Here is a 15047-nt window from a genome sequence, read left to right on the forward strand (position 1 = left end):
GTTGCTGCTGAGCGGCAAGTAGCTGTTGCACCATGGCTGAGAGTTGATTCAGTTGTTGTGCCTGATGGGCTAACTGCTGTGACTGCTGAGCCATGATGGTGGAAAGATCCAAAACATCTGGCAAAGGCTCCCCAGCGGGATCTATGGCCGGATCTTACTGTTATAGTCACGGCAGGTGGTGGATCCTCTAGGCCTGTGTGGATGATGATGTGAGCCATGCCAGGGAGCGGAGTCTAAGGTGCCACTAGTTTTCACCAGAGCTCGCCGCAAAGCGGGATGGTCTTGCTGCGGCAGGCAGCACCTAGGTCGCTACCCCTGGCATGACTCGTCCACACAGGTAGCTGAGATGTGGCACAAAAGAAACCTGGCAAGACGTGGTCAAGGTAGCAGTAGGTCCGGGCAGGCGTCACAGGTGCAGGGTCAGGTAACGGAACAAGGATCTGGTACACAGATATAAGGAACACAGAAACACAGTAGCTTTCTCTAGGGCACCAAGGCAACAAAGATCCGGCAGGGAATAAAGGGAGGAGCAGATAATTATAGACAAGGTGCAGGTGTAGACACTCAATTAAATGGGTACTGGCCCTTTAAAAGTTAGAGCTCCGGCACGCGTGCACCCTAGGAGGTGGGGGCGCATGTGCCGAGGCTGCGGGGACAGAAAGACCAGGGAGGTGAGTGACGGGCTGGGATTCGCATGCGGGCGCGTCCCACAATGCGAATCATAGGCCCGCCGGCAGCGGGGCTATGACAAGAGAGCGCTCACGGCCAGCGTGTCTGGCCGGAGCGCAGATGTTACATTCATCATGGACTGTCTATATTTCAATGAAAAGAAGGACTAACCCTTCCTTCACAGTGCATCTATCGGTTTTTGGGCTTCTGGGCCTCTGACAACCCTTCCCTTTTCCCTCTTTTTCCACTACAATTACCCTTATCATTGGTTCTTTATCCTTCTTGTTTGACATGTGAGTTTTATCAGAATGTTTTTGTAGTGCATTGTGCAGTGTGTTTAATGTATAGTGTAGGGTCTTTAGCCTTATTCTGTGAGTTACGCACCTGCCCTTCAAAGTAAGTGTTTACTATTGTACTATTGTATGTTTTTTTAGGTTTTTTTTCACAACTGATTATGATTTAAAGGGGTACTCCTCCCCTAGACATCTTATTCCCTATGATCTTATCCCCTAAGATGTCCCACCACTGGGACCCCCCGGAATCTCTATGTAGCACCCGGCATTCTAAACAGTATGGTTAGAATATTGGTTTTCCGTGGCGATGGGCCGTAATGTCGCGTTCAATTTCCCTTGTGACATAACACCACGCCCCCAATTCTGTCTATGGGAGGAGGCGTGACGGCCATCACGCCTCCTCTCATAGAGAAAAAATGGAGGGGGTGTGGCGTGACATCACAACCACAGCCCTGAACCCAGCATTTAAAATGAAAAGTTCAGAATGACGGGGTGGGGTGCCGGTGATCGCGGGGGTTCCCAGCAGTGGGATCCCCACGATCCGAAATCTAGGGGCAGAGAACCCCTTTTAGCTATTTTCAATAAATTAAAAACAGCTATATGCAGTTGGGAGTGTTTCCCTTTAGACTATGAGCATTCTCGAATTTCTAGTACTGATGGGGCAAGGTTCTTGTTTTCAGTAGGAAACCAAAAAGACACAGAAGAAACCGTTTAGGGAAACTTATAGATTTTGAGAACTTGTAATAAATTATAACAGAAATGTTACCCTGTTTCCCCGAAAATACACCCTACCCCGAAAATAAGCCCTAGCTGGATTATCGGGGCGGGCTGCAATATAAGCCCTACCCCGAAAATAAGACCTAGGGCCAGGGGTACTCAACTGGTGGACTGCGGTCCAGATCCGGACCACGGCCACCAGTAATGTAGCAGTGTAGAGAATGGTGGGCTGCAGGAGTGTGGAGGATGGGGGGCTGCGGGAGTGTGCAGGATGGGGGCTGTGGAAGGATGGGGGGTTGTAGAGCAGTGTGGAGGATGGGGGGCTGTGGGAGGATGGGGGGCTGTATAGCAGTGTGGAGGATGGGGGGCTATAGCAGTGTGGAAGATGGGGGGTGCGGCATCCTCCACACTGCTGCAGCCCCCCATCCTCCCACAGCCCCCATCCTCCACACTCCCACAGCCCCCCATCCTCCACACTCCCACAGCCCCCCATCCTCCACACTCCCACAGCCCCCCCATCCTCCACATTGCTACAGCCCCCCCATCCTCCCACAGCCCCCCATCCTCCACACTCCCACAGCCTCCATCTTCCACACTCCTGCAGCCCCCCATGAATAACTAAGCCCTACCCTGAAAATAAGCCCTAGTGTGTTTTTTGTGACTAAAATTAATATAAGACCCGGTGTTATTTTCGGAGAAACACGGAAATACAAAAAGTGATTAGTTCCTGCTCTCCAGACTTATTACAGCTAAAAAGCAAAGTACTAAAGAATTCAAGCTGAACACTTCAAGTAGTGCTATTTAGAATGTTTGCATTATTTAGAGAGACTATTGCTTTAACTGCAGTCACTTCTTATTTATAAGCCCAGAGGATTTCCATAGAAAGTTCAGTCTCAAGGACTGTGGAGAGCTCTGCTTGAACAGAAGGCAGTGTGTAATTTAGAAGTACAAATTTTACATGGCATCATCCCTCGGCAGTGTAAGTATTTACGTGTATTTATCTCTGTCATTGTATCTGCTGAGTTACCTAAGTTTTACATGCAGAGAAAATTTGGATAAAGTTTCCATGATTTTTTTCATTCTGACTTTTTAAAATTTTATTCCAGGTTTTGAAAATCTTGAAATTATAAAAAAAAAAAAACATTAAAAAGATTAATAATAAGTTAAACGCCCACTGTCATTTCAAGCAACTTCTCTCCATTTGATAGCCTGCATGATTCCTAACATATTTGTAAATTACTTCATTGACAAAAAATGAATGCTTACCCCAGAAAAAAAGCTCTAAAGTTTAGCCACTAGGTGCTGTACTTTCCTGCAATGTGCTGTCCACTGCCTTTTGTTAGGCTCAGTCCATTGCTAGTAACAGAGAGACGCGGATGTAATATAGCTCTGACTACCCATACAGTTCTGGGCTGCTTTCCCTTGCGTTAATACCAGTATTAATACTGATACATGTCCACAGTACTACCATCTAAATGTAAAGAGGAGAAAAAGCCATTGTGAGTCTCTTTTGACAGCAGAATGTCCTAAATTTTAGTAGTGCAAAAGTGTGCATCATTTTATATTTGTCAAAATTTGAGCCCCTAAGAATGCTAATTGAGTAGTGATGAATTATTCACATGAGCAGGAAGCCGGTCAGTAAATAGTAGTGCCTGCCCCTCTATGTGTATTCCAGGATACACTACATCAAAAGCTTAGCAAGAGTAGGGACTCCAGTTCTGATTCCCTGCTCCTGTACTGTACTACTACAGCAGCCTCAGGATGTCATCGAGTATGGCCTACATGAGAATGTCTGCTTCGCTCCTGGCCTTTTTGTAGGCTGCAGGCGATGGGGCAAGGATTCAAGGAAGAAGGTACCCCTTAAAGGGTACCTCTCATCAAATAAAATTTTGATATATTTTAGATTAATGAATGTTGAATAACTTTCCAATAGCATGTTAATGAAAAATATGCTTCTTTCTATTGTATTTTTCCCGATCAGTCCTGTCAGAAGCATTTCTGACTCATGCTGGAGTCCTAAACACTCAGAGCTTCCAGCCTGCTTTATTCACAGCCAAACAGGCTGTGAACAAAGCAGGCTGGCAGCTCTGAGTGTTCTCCTTTGTGAACAAAGCAGACTGGCAGCTCGTAGTGTTTAGGACTCCAGCATGAGTCTGAAATGCTTGCTGCCAGGACTGGTAGGGAGACCCCTAGTGGTCATTTCTTCAAAGTGGAAAATTAAATAGAAAGAAGATTTTTTTAATAACATGCAATTGTAAAGTTATTCTGCATACATTAATCTATAATATATCAAAAGTTTTTTTGATGAGAGGTACCCTTTAATCTCTATGAAAGCGTAGAGAAGGTGAGTTTCTTTAATATTTTATGTCTAGTGACATAAATGCAGGGCTTAAGTTCTGCCGTTTTTTCCACAGCAGGAACACTGTTACCATTATGCCATTAGCAGGAGTCATGCAGGACCAACCCTTGAGTGGAAATCTTGGGTGAGCTCCCACACTTTCTTTCCCAGGGCTTGACCCCTGCATAAATGACCTAGCTACAGGAGGCATCCTACCTAATGTGGGGATTATCTACCTTGAAGGGACATTTATCTAATGGGTGGATTACTTACCCACTGTCCACATTTATTTAATGGGGTGAAACTAACTACTTACTGGGGAAAGCTAGGCAATGGATAAGGGGAATTACCAGTCTATAGGGAGTCTACCTAATGGGGTGGAAGTGCCTTCCCAATTGGAGCTTCTACCTAAAGGAGAGGGAGGGGGGGGGAATGAATGACATACCTAATGGGGAAATCTACAAGATAGGGGGGAAATAACCTACCTATTAGGGACACAATCCTTATGGGGGAAATCACTTACCTACTGTAACATCTACCTACTGGGGAGAAAATGATCTATCTATAGGTAGTACCCACCTAATAGTCTGCCTACCCCCCCCCCCAACCCACCTACTTACTCTTACTATAAAAGTTTCATTATTTTCGGCACATGGGAGTAGAAAAAGTCTTCATGGTGGATGGGGGCTGGATAGAGAAGAAATGTGACGGTAATGACTCCAAGAAGACTTCACTTGTGGGTCACTGGATGTAACTGCATGTAATCACTTATATGGCCTACAGAGCCTGTGTACAGCTGAAATCTACTATTATATAGCCACTGTATAGGGGAATACTGGTCTGGTGGTTTTATCTAGTCACTATGTGGGGTAATGTGTGGTCATCGAGTGGCAATATTAGTTGTCACATGTATAGCAGTATTTTTGGGGATATTGGTATTACAAATAGTAGTCAATGCAGTTAAACCCCACCCCTTAAGACAATCCTGTGTATGTCCCTTTTTGCTTACATTCGTGGGCTAGGGTTGGGGGGGGGGGGGGCGACAGAATACCCAGTCTTGCCCCAGGTGCAGGCAACTTATACTGCACCACTGATTTAAGGTTATTTGACCATTCACAGAAAGTCTCCTTTGGGCTGCGGGATAGTGTAAGATGTGACCCTTTCACTTACTAAGATCATGAAAAATGTTACTTTAATGTCTGAATGTAGATCAAATTTTTACTGTGGCCTATTTACAAACTAAGCTTGGCTTCGGTTAATTTCAGGTCCTATAACTGCTAAAAAAAAACAACAACAACTCAAAAACATACTAGAATTAGAATCACATATACCGTATGAGCAAAAGAGAGATAATGTGAAATCTTAGCAGTTAAAGAATTATAGTAATTTATAATTAATCAACATATTTATTTTCCTATCCAGTTCACAATGTTAATGATGCTATGAGGCTGAGTATAAAATTATACCCGAGGAGTAGACGCTAGGATGCCAGGCAGTGTGGGTGGCACAGGCGATGTGCAGAAATAATGGTGTTTTGCTGGGAGTTTAAGGAGCAGTTTATATGATAAATTCAGCATGATTAAGGTAAGCAGCTGCTGGAGCTGCCATGTAATGCTAAATACACTGTATAATACATCACATTTAAAATAGTTCTCATTAACTGGATTTGTAGTAAAATGAACAGAAGCATAAATATGCTCATATAAGCACATACTGACATATAAACCCTGCAATGAAAGAGAATGCAGAGAAGATAGCACAAGGTGAATGGATAGATTGTTACATGTGCATTTTCTCTGTTATATTATATTCTTAAATTATTCTTTTAGAAATACCCACTTATCTATTGTCAGGCCAAAAACCAAGCTCAACACCAGAAGTAAAGTTACAGTGCAGATACATCCAGTGATTTACAGGTGACGTCTTCTCTACTCAGTCATTCTCTTTTCTTCTACATCTGGCGACCTTCCCCATCTATCCCTCCATCCTGCAGAATTTGCCGCACAAAACCTCTTAAAGCACTCTGCCTCACCTTTATACAAAATCTCCAAATTGTATAATTTCCAATATACTGTAGTAGTCCTACTCTTGCACCTACTCTGGACAGTTCCTAAAATGGACAGAGGTATCAGCAGAGAGCACTGTGGTCAGACAGAAAGGAAATTCAAAAAGAAAAGAACTTCCTCTGGAGCATAAAGCAGCTGAATAGTACTAGAAGGATTAAGATTTTTAAATAGAAGAAATTTACAAATCTGTTTAACTTTCTGGCACCAGTTGATTTAATTTTTTTTTCCAGTGGTGTACCCCTTTAATGACCCATACTGTTAATATGTCCCCATGCTTTCAATATGCTCCCATACTGTTAATATCCCCTATGCTATGCCACTATAATGTGCCCCACACTGAATATGCCCCATATTGTTAATATACCTCCATACTATATACATCCCAAACTATATATAGCTCCCCAAACAACTCACCTCTCCTATCGCTCCTCCATCAAGCAGCTGCATCTTACACCCGTAGCAGACTTTCAAGGATCTACTCAGTCTGTGCCAGGCAGGCATCGCTAAATTTCTTGAGATGGCTTGTAGGCTTAAAGAAGCAAACAGTCTACAAGTGGTCCGGTGGAAGTCACAGAGCATGAAATGTTTCAACTGTTTCTACATTTTGGAGGCACAGTGCAAGCAGTTCTTGTTTGGGGATTCCGGGCATTTGTCCTGGATCCCTGGGCAGACCAGTTGCAAACGCAAATGCCCCTGGGTCCAGACAACTGGCGTCTGCTATCCGGGTCTCGACTTAAGGACCCTTGCTCTAGCTCATTTGGGTTAGAGGACTTAACCTTTTAATGACCAGAGTGTTTTCACCCTTAATGATCACACACTTTAACAATTTTGTGCCTCTGGTTGTTTAATTGCCCTAACTTACCAAAATAATTTTTTAAAATTTGTTCATGATGCATTGAGTAACTATTTATTTATTTATTTATTTTTTTCTAGTTATAATAGGGGACATTTGTGCAAAAAGTATTTTTTACAATTTGCAACTTTACTGTAAAATAAATAAATGTAATATACATATATTATACATAACTAGTGTTGCTTGCGAATATTCGCAATTCGAATTTTATTCGCGAATATCGCATATTCGCGTATTCGCGAATATTCACGAATATAGCGCTATATATTCGTAATTACGAATATCTTTTTTTTCACAGTACACATCACAGTGATCATCCCTATCTGCTTCCAGCTTATGTGGTGTAAGAAGGCTCTAATACTACTGTGTGAGACTGGTGTGCGAATTTTCGCATATGCGAAAAGTTGCATATGCTAATTTTCGCATATGCGAATTTTCGCTTATGCTATTTTTTGTATATGCAAATTTTTGCATGTGTTAATTTTCGCACACGTGAATATTCGCATATGCGAAAATTAAACGAGAATATTACGAATATGACGAATATTCGTCCATATATTTGCGAATATTCGCGAATTCGAATATGGCCTATGCCGCTCAACACTATACGTAACATGTATACTCTCCTTCCCCTTTAAGGCCATTTAGATCAGGGTATTTCATACAGACTCTACTGCGCCCCCACAATAGCCTACTCATTTCAGCTTCGAGAGCCCTAAATCATTTATTTGCAATCCATATAGGTGCTGCATAGAGAACAAAGAGAATTTTTGGCAAGACCACCATTTTAATCAACCCCACCCTGTCTGCTAGGGATAAAGGAATATTTTTCTATTTACGAATCTTAGCTTAGAGTTCTTTAATAATAGGTGTCAAATTTAATTTGGTAAAAGAATCTACTTTCGTCGATGTTTTCAATCCTAGGTAGTCTAATTCCTCTTCCTGATCCAGCACCTTAATTCCTTCAATAAGGGGCCTCACCTGATTACCAATGGAGAGTAAAGTGGATTTATTCCAATTAATCTTTAATCCAGATAATTTTCCAAACTCCTCCTTGAGGTCTCCCTAAATTCAAAATGTATTACTTTGCTATCAAATTACAGAATTTTATTAAAGGAAATTACAACTGGGTGCTGAGATATTTGGTAGAAAATGAATCACAGTATAAGAATGCACTGGAAGGGGTAGATTCCGGGCTAGAACTGGGTAAAAGGGGGAGCACTTGTCAATTCTTAGGATGTATAAAAGGATTTGGGAAGAACTGAAGGCGTTGTGTAAAATTAAGGGTAGTTTTGGTTTCAAAAAAATATAGAGGAATTCTAAATTTACTGAATAAAATCGTGGGATGGGTAATGAATTTTGGAAAAATAGGGGAATGGAATTGTTAAGTCAACTCTTTGTCCCCCACAAAGAGTTGACTTAAATGTCCCCCAAAGGGTTTTAACACTCTCCCCGAAAGTGTTAAAACCCTTTAGGGGACATTTATCAATGTTTGCTTATGTACTCCTTTTTTTAGTTATTTTTTTCTTACAACTTTTTTGCTTATGTGCGACTTATTTATTAACTGCTTTCAGCCCGTTGATAAATTTCTTTCACGTAAGCAATTTTTCTTTTCTTTTTTTGCTTTGGTAGTGGCTTTTTCTGCTCCATGTCTGAGCTGGAGAAAATTTAGTAGGTTTTTTCATGTAATGGGACTTTTTTGTGACTTTCGCACTTGATAAATCTCTGTCCACTGCAAATCAAAAATAACTTTTTGCTTTGGTAAGCAAGATTTTTATTTTTTGCTTAGGACACTGAACATGCAAAAAGTCAAAGAAAAAAGAGAATAGTCACAAGTGCAACTTTTTTGCGACAATTTTAAGCAAAAAAAAAAAAACTACTAAATGCTTTGATAAATGCCCCCCTTTAAAAGTATGAAGGGGAAATTTGGATTAGTAGATTCACATAGGTTTTGGTATGTTCAAATAGCCGAGGCATCTAGATACACTAGTAATAAAGAGATTTTTTCACTTGAAACATAAACATTGATGTATATTTTGAGTTTGGAGAACTCAGGGGGTAGATATTTGGGGAAAATGTATAAGATTTTATTAAGAAGTGCACAAGGTAATAGGTTGTTAAGAATAAAAAGTAAATGGGAAAGAGAAATAGGCGTGATAACATCCACAGTGTAGGATTGTATTTTAAAGAATACTACACACTGTACACTAAATAAACATTACCAATACAACTCAGTTGAGGATAATTTTTCGGTTATACTACTCACCAATTCAACTATGGAAATTGAAACATAGAGAGGATAGCAATTGTCCAAAATGTAAAAAGGAACAAGTTAATTTATTCCATTTGTTTTGGGAAAGTCAAAAAATGTAAGAATTTTGGGGAGAGGTTGGTAATTTTGTTGACAATCATATAGGGGTTAAAGTAAACTTAGATCTAAAAACGATAATTTTGGGAGATATTTCTGAATATGGCTGATATAATAAACTTATTATTAAAGGTGTACTCCAGTGAAAACCTTTTTTTTTCTTTTAAATCAACTGGTGGCAGAAAGTTAAACATATTTGTAAATTACTTCTATTAAAAAAAATCTTAATCCTTCCTGTACTTATTAGCTGCTGAATACTACAGAGGAAATTCTTTTCTTTTCGGAATGCTCTCTGATGACATCTCAAGCACAGTTCTCTCTGCTGACGTTATTATAATAATAATAAAGCTTTATTTATTGTTGTCCTTAGTGGGATTTGAACCCAAGTCCCCAGCGCTGCAAGGCAGCAGTTCTAACCACTGAGCCACCATGCTGCCCTTAGCATACATCTGCTATGCATGGTTGCTAAAATGGACAGAGATGTCAGCAGAGAGCACTGTGCTCGTGATGTCATTAGTGTTCCAAAAAGAAAGGAATTTCCTCTGTAGCATTCAGCAGCTAATAAGTAATGGAAGGATTAAGATTTTTTAATAGAAGTAATTTACAAATATGTTTAACTTTCTGCCACCAGTTTATTTAAAAGAAAAAAGGTTTTCACCGGAGTACCCCTTTAAGCTTGAGATCTTGGTTTTCGGTAAATGTGACAAAATTAGAGCATTGGGTAAATTTGATCGGCAAAATAAGAATGCAAAGAGTCAAGGAGGAGTTTACATATTTATAAAAACACATGGGAGCTGATGAATATGGAGTAGGGGGATTTAAGAAGAAACACATTGTTTCCTCTTCCCTTTTTTTTTTTTTGCGCACCAAAGGAAGGGAGCGGCGTGGTAGTGGGATAATTACATGTACAGTTATATGGATAATTGTTTTTCTTTTATATTAGTATATATATATATATATATATATATATATATATATATATATATATGTGTGTAGTCTCTATTATACTAATAAAAATATTTGGAAAGAAAAAAAACATGTATACTCTCAGGTGAATGCTATTGCAGTTGCTTGTGTTGGCATGGGAGGTGAGTTTTTATTTTATTTATTTTTTATTACTATTTAATTTTTTATGATTGTACATTACTTTTTAATATATGTAAAAAATTATTAAAATAAATAGTTAACATCCTCAAAAGACATTTACACTTATTTTTCTCTTTTTGTTTGCAGTTTTCCACTGTAAGGCTGGGTACACACCACGTTTTGATAAATAAGGTTCCCGTATACGACTGGGAGGAGGGGGGGCGGGGCTTAATCGCGGCGCCCGCACTCAGCCGTATTCGGCAACCGTATTTAATGCATGTCTATGAGCCGACCCGAGTGAACCGCAGCCTCCGGTCGGCTTCGTTTTTGGCCGTATGCGGTTTCCCAACCGCAGGCAAAAACACGTTTTTGCCTGTGGTCGGGAAACAGCATACGGCCGAAAACGAAGCCGACCGGAGGCTGCGGTTCACTCCGGTCGGCTCATAGACATGCATTAAATACGGTTCCCCTATACGGCTGAGTGCGGGCACCGTGATTAAGCCCCGCCCCTCTCCTCCCAGCTGTATACGGGAACCATATTTAACAAAACGTGGTGTGAACCCAGCCTAACTGGGAAATCAATAGGGTCTCCAGCTGCAATGAAAACATGTATCTTTTATCTATAGTCATGCTTTTCTACTCCATATAAATTTGTCCTCTTTATCTATATATATATATATATAAAACTCAACGTGTGTATGTATGTATGTATGTATGCTCCACAAAAACTTCCAAATGGCTAAAGATATTAACATGAAACTTGGCACACATGTTACTTATATCTCAACAACAAACATAGAATAGGTGATTTAACCCTTACTCACCCCCATTTGCCAGGGGCGGGGTTTATGTTTAAAGTCTCATACAAGTTTATGGGAAATATATGTTACTGCATAACTTCCATAACTGGAGATATTTCGATAATACTTGGTCACATGTTACTTATATATCCACTTAAAATATAGGATAGTTAATTTAACCCTTAACTACCCCCATTTGTGAGGGTCAGGGTTTTTGTTTAAAGTCACATGCAAATCAATGGGAAATGTATGTTCTCACATAACTTCTGTACGGTTGGAGATATTTCAATACCTGGTACACATATTACGGGTCGAGATATGAGGACGGGATGGGAGGTCGAGATAGGAGGTCGGGATAGGAGGTCGAGATAGGAGGACGGGATTGGAGGTCGAGATATGAGGACGGGAAAGGAGGTCGAGATAGGTGGTCGGATAGGAGGACGGGATAGGAGGTTGAGATAGGAGGTTGGGATAGAAGGTCGGGATAAGAGGTGGAGATAGGAGGACGGGATAGGGGGTTGAGATGGGAGGTCGGGATAGGAGGACAGGATAGGAGGTCAAGATAGGAAGTCGGGATAGGAGGACGGGATAGGAGATCGAGATAGGAGGACGGGATAGAAGGACGGGATAGGAGGTCAAGATAGGAGGTCGGGATAGAAGGTCGAGATAGGAGGATGGGATAGGAGGACGAGATAGGAAGTTAGGATAGGAGGACGGGATAGGAGGACAGGATAGGAGGAAGGGATAGTAGGTCGGGATAGGAGGTCGGGATAGGAGGACGGGATAGGAGGACGGAATAGGAGGACGGGATAGGAGGTCGAGATAGGAGGATAGGATAGGAGAACAGGATAGGAGGTCAAGATAGGAGGTTGGGATAGGAGTTCAAGATAGGAGGATGGGATAGGAGGACGGGAAAGGAGTATGGGATAGGAGGTTGAGATAGGAGGTCGGGATAGGAGGTCAGGGTATGAGGACGGGATATGAGGACAGGATATGGGGTTGGGATATGACAACAATATATGGGGATGGGATTTGAAGTCAAAAGCTTCCTCCTTTGTTGATTTTCCTCCCCAACAAGGATGAGGATGGAAAACGCCGGGAGGACGGGATAGGAGTACAGGATAGGAGGACGGGATAAGAGGACGGGAAAAGAGGACGGGATAGGAGGTCAGGATAGGAGGTCGGGATATGGCAACAAAATATGCGGACGGGATATGAAGTCAAAAGCTTCCTCCATTATTTATTTTCCTCCCCAACAAGAATTAGGAAGGAAAAAACAGGTACTCAGCTAGTAACCAATATAAGTGCATGGCCTCTGCAGGAGCTATGTGATTAGTTCTGTGTCCAGACTATGATTAAAGCTGCTCACTCTTCATCTCTCAGATTTATTTACAATGCACATAATGTTAGAACAACTATTCATTGCCCTCACAGGACAGGCAATCCTTATTTCTATTTCCCTGAAGTGTGATAGTGACTTTGGAAAATTGCGGCAGTAATTAACTGTGGTACTGCTAACGCCCCATATGACGTCACCTATTTTTATGGATGCAAAAAATATGGGCAGTTTTCTATATATATATATATATATATATATATATATATATATTGTGTGCACAGACAACCAACATAGAGAACATTATTTAGCAAAAATGGATGCAAAATTTTGAGAATTTTTTTTTTTAATTCTTAATAAAATTAGCCTAAAAATATACTAGAGGGCATATTCAAAACTAACTCTTTTATGGTGAAAAAGTGGCGCAAGACACATTTGCAAATAAAATTTATTTTGAGGGAACATCTTGCTGTACAAGTCCAGATCCTGGATCCAGAGGAGACTGAGACACGTTGAAAACATGGAAAGGAGTCTGCTGCTCACTGAGCATGCTCTCTCTAGGGTAGAGGTGGGGAGGATAGCGGGATGGAGGTGCAGGACAGTCAGGAAGTCAGCTGAGTCAGTTTGCTCTGTTGGCAGATGAGGGGGATGTTAGTTGCTAGTTAGCACTATTGCAACAAGACACTGACAGCCACGGAGGGTATTAGCTCCAGTAGGGGGGGGGGGGGGGGAGTAGAGAAGGGCAGGTGCTGGCAGTGGGGCACAAAATTATAGTTGTAGTGTCCTTAAAAATGATTTTAGAGACATAGGCAGTAAGATTAAAGGATGTCTCCTACCTAAAATTACAAAAAAACTTATCCCCATCCACAGGATATAGGATAGGTTTTAAATTAAGGGGGGTCCGAGCACTGAGGCTCCCACGATTTCCTGTATGGAGCCCTGGCTCTCCATGGGAGCAGTGCATCACGACCCCCGCCCGAAGCGGGGGACACCACACTTCCTCCATATATCTCTATGGAAGAGCCCAAAGATAGCCTAACGGCTCTCCCATAGAGATATATGGAGGGGGCATGGCGGCCCCTTCTTTGTGCAGAGGTTGTAAGATGCCACTCCCAGGGAAAGCCGGAGCAACATAGAGGAGATTACAGGGGGCCCCTGTGGTTTTTAAGTGTAAGACATTGCCGTTAAGGCAAGGACCTCCAAGGCAATATTTTCTGAAAAACTACCAGTACCACGTGCCACTCGAGAGAGGCAGAGGGAGATTAGGGATCACAAACTGGTGTAGGAAGAAGAGGTTTGGGTTCATGGAGAACTGGGCTGACTTTTCCGCTAGATACAGGTTCTACAGTAGGGAAGGGCTGCACCTCAATGGGGAGGGTGCAGCTGTGCTCAGTGAGAAGATCAGAAGGGTGGAGGAGTGTTTAAACTAGGGGGACTGGGGGAGCAGGAAATCACAAAAGTAGAAGACATTGAAGCTAGAGAACTGGGACCTAAAGACCTATTTATGTACCTGGGGTGGAGCAGAGGGAGGGGTTAGAATAGTTAATAGGGATAGGTTTCATAGGAAAAAAACATGCTCACTAATGCCAGAAGTCTGATCAATAAACCTGATCAACTGGATTTAATAATGTCTGAAGAAAATTATGACATAGTGGGTATAGCAGAGACTTGATTGGACAATAGCTGTGACTGGGCGGTCAACATACAGGGTTATAGTCTATTCAGGAAGGATCGGACAAAATGGAAAGAGTCTGTGTTTATGGGAAATCAAGTCTGAAGGCCGCACTGTGGATATATGGGAGGGAAACGATAATGTGGAGTCATTATAGGTAGAAATATGTGGAGATAAAAATAATAACATACGGATGGGGGTTTGCTATAAGGCGCTAAACATAATGGAAGAGGCAGAAGATCAATTACTGAGGCAAACAAAGAAGGAAGCAAATTGGAATGAAGTGATAATAATGGGGGGACTTTAACTATCCTGATATAAAATGGGAGACTGAGACCTGCGAATCTCATAAAGGAAATAGGTTTATGACTATAGCTAAAGATAATTATTTGTCCCAGTCGATCAGAGGGGGCGCCCTACTGGACTTAATATTAACCAACAGACCTGACCCGTGCAGTTAGGAGGACACCTAGGAAATAGTGATCACAATTTAATATATTATAACTCGTCTTTCAATATGGAAACCTTCGAGAAGCCACAAGAACAATGAACTTTAGGAAGGCAAACTTTGGTCTGCTCAGAGAAGTCCTTAAAATTCTCCCAATTTATAATGTTAAAGGGATACTCCGGTGGAAAATTTTTATTTTTTAAATCAACTGGTTCCAGAAAGTTAAACAGATTTGTAAATTACTTCTATGAAAAAATCTTTACCCTTCCAGTACTTTTTAGCAGCTGTATGCTACAGAGGAAATTCTTTTCTTTTTGAATTTATTTTTTGTCTTGTCCACAGTGCTCTCTGCTGACAACTGATGCCCGTATCAGGAACTTTCAGAGCAGGAGAAAATCCCC

At 41.4% G+C, this 15047-nt stretch overlaps 1 long non-coding RNA gene across 4 annotated transcripts in view; it reads right to left on the reverse strand.

Annotated features, from left to right (window-relative positions):
• The window catches only part of LOC130285254 (uncharacterized), a 163546-nt gene that overhangs the window by 142565 nt on the left and 5934 nt on the right, over positions 1 to 15047 (reverse strand). For all 4 annotated transcript variants that reach the window (XR_008847311.1, XR_008847313.1, XR_008847314.1 and 1 more), the window contains exon 2: positions 2946 to 3150. This is a non-coding gene — a long non-coding RNA (uncharacterized LOC130285254). The remainder of the gene's footprint in view (positions 1 to 2945; positions 3151 to 15047) is intronic.

The sequence above is a fragment of the Hyla sarda genome, chromosome 8 (assembly GCF_029499605.1).
Source record: "Hyla sarda isolate aHylSar1 chromosome 8, aHylSar1.hap1, whole genome shotgun sequence".
NCBI classification, from domain to species: Eukaryota; Metazoa; Chordata; class Amphibia; order Anura; family Hylidae; genus Hyla; species Hyla sarda.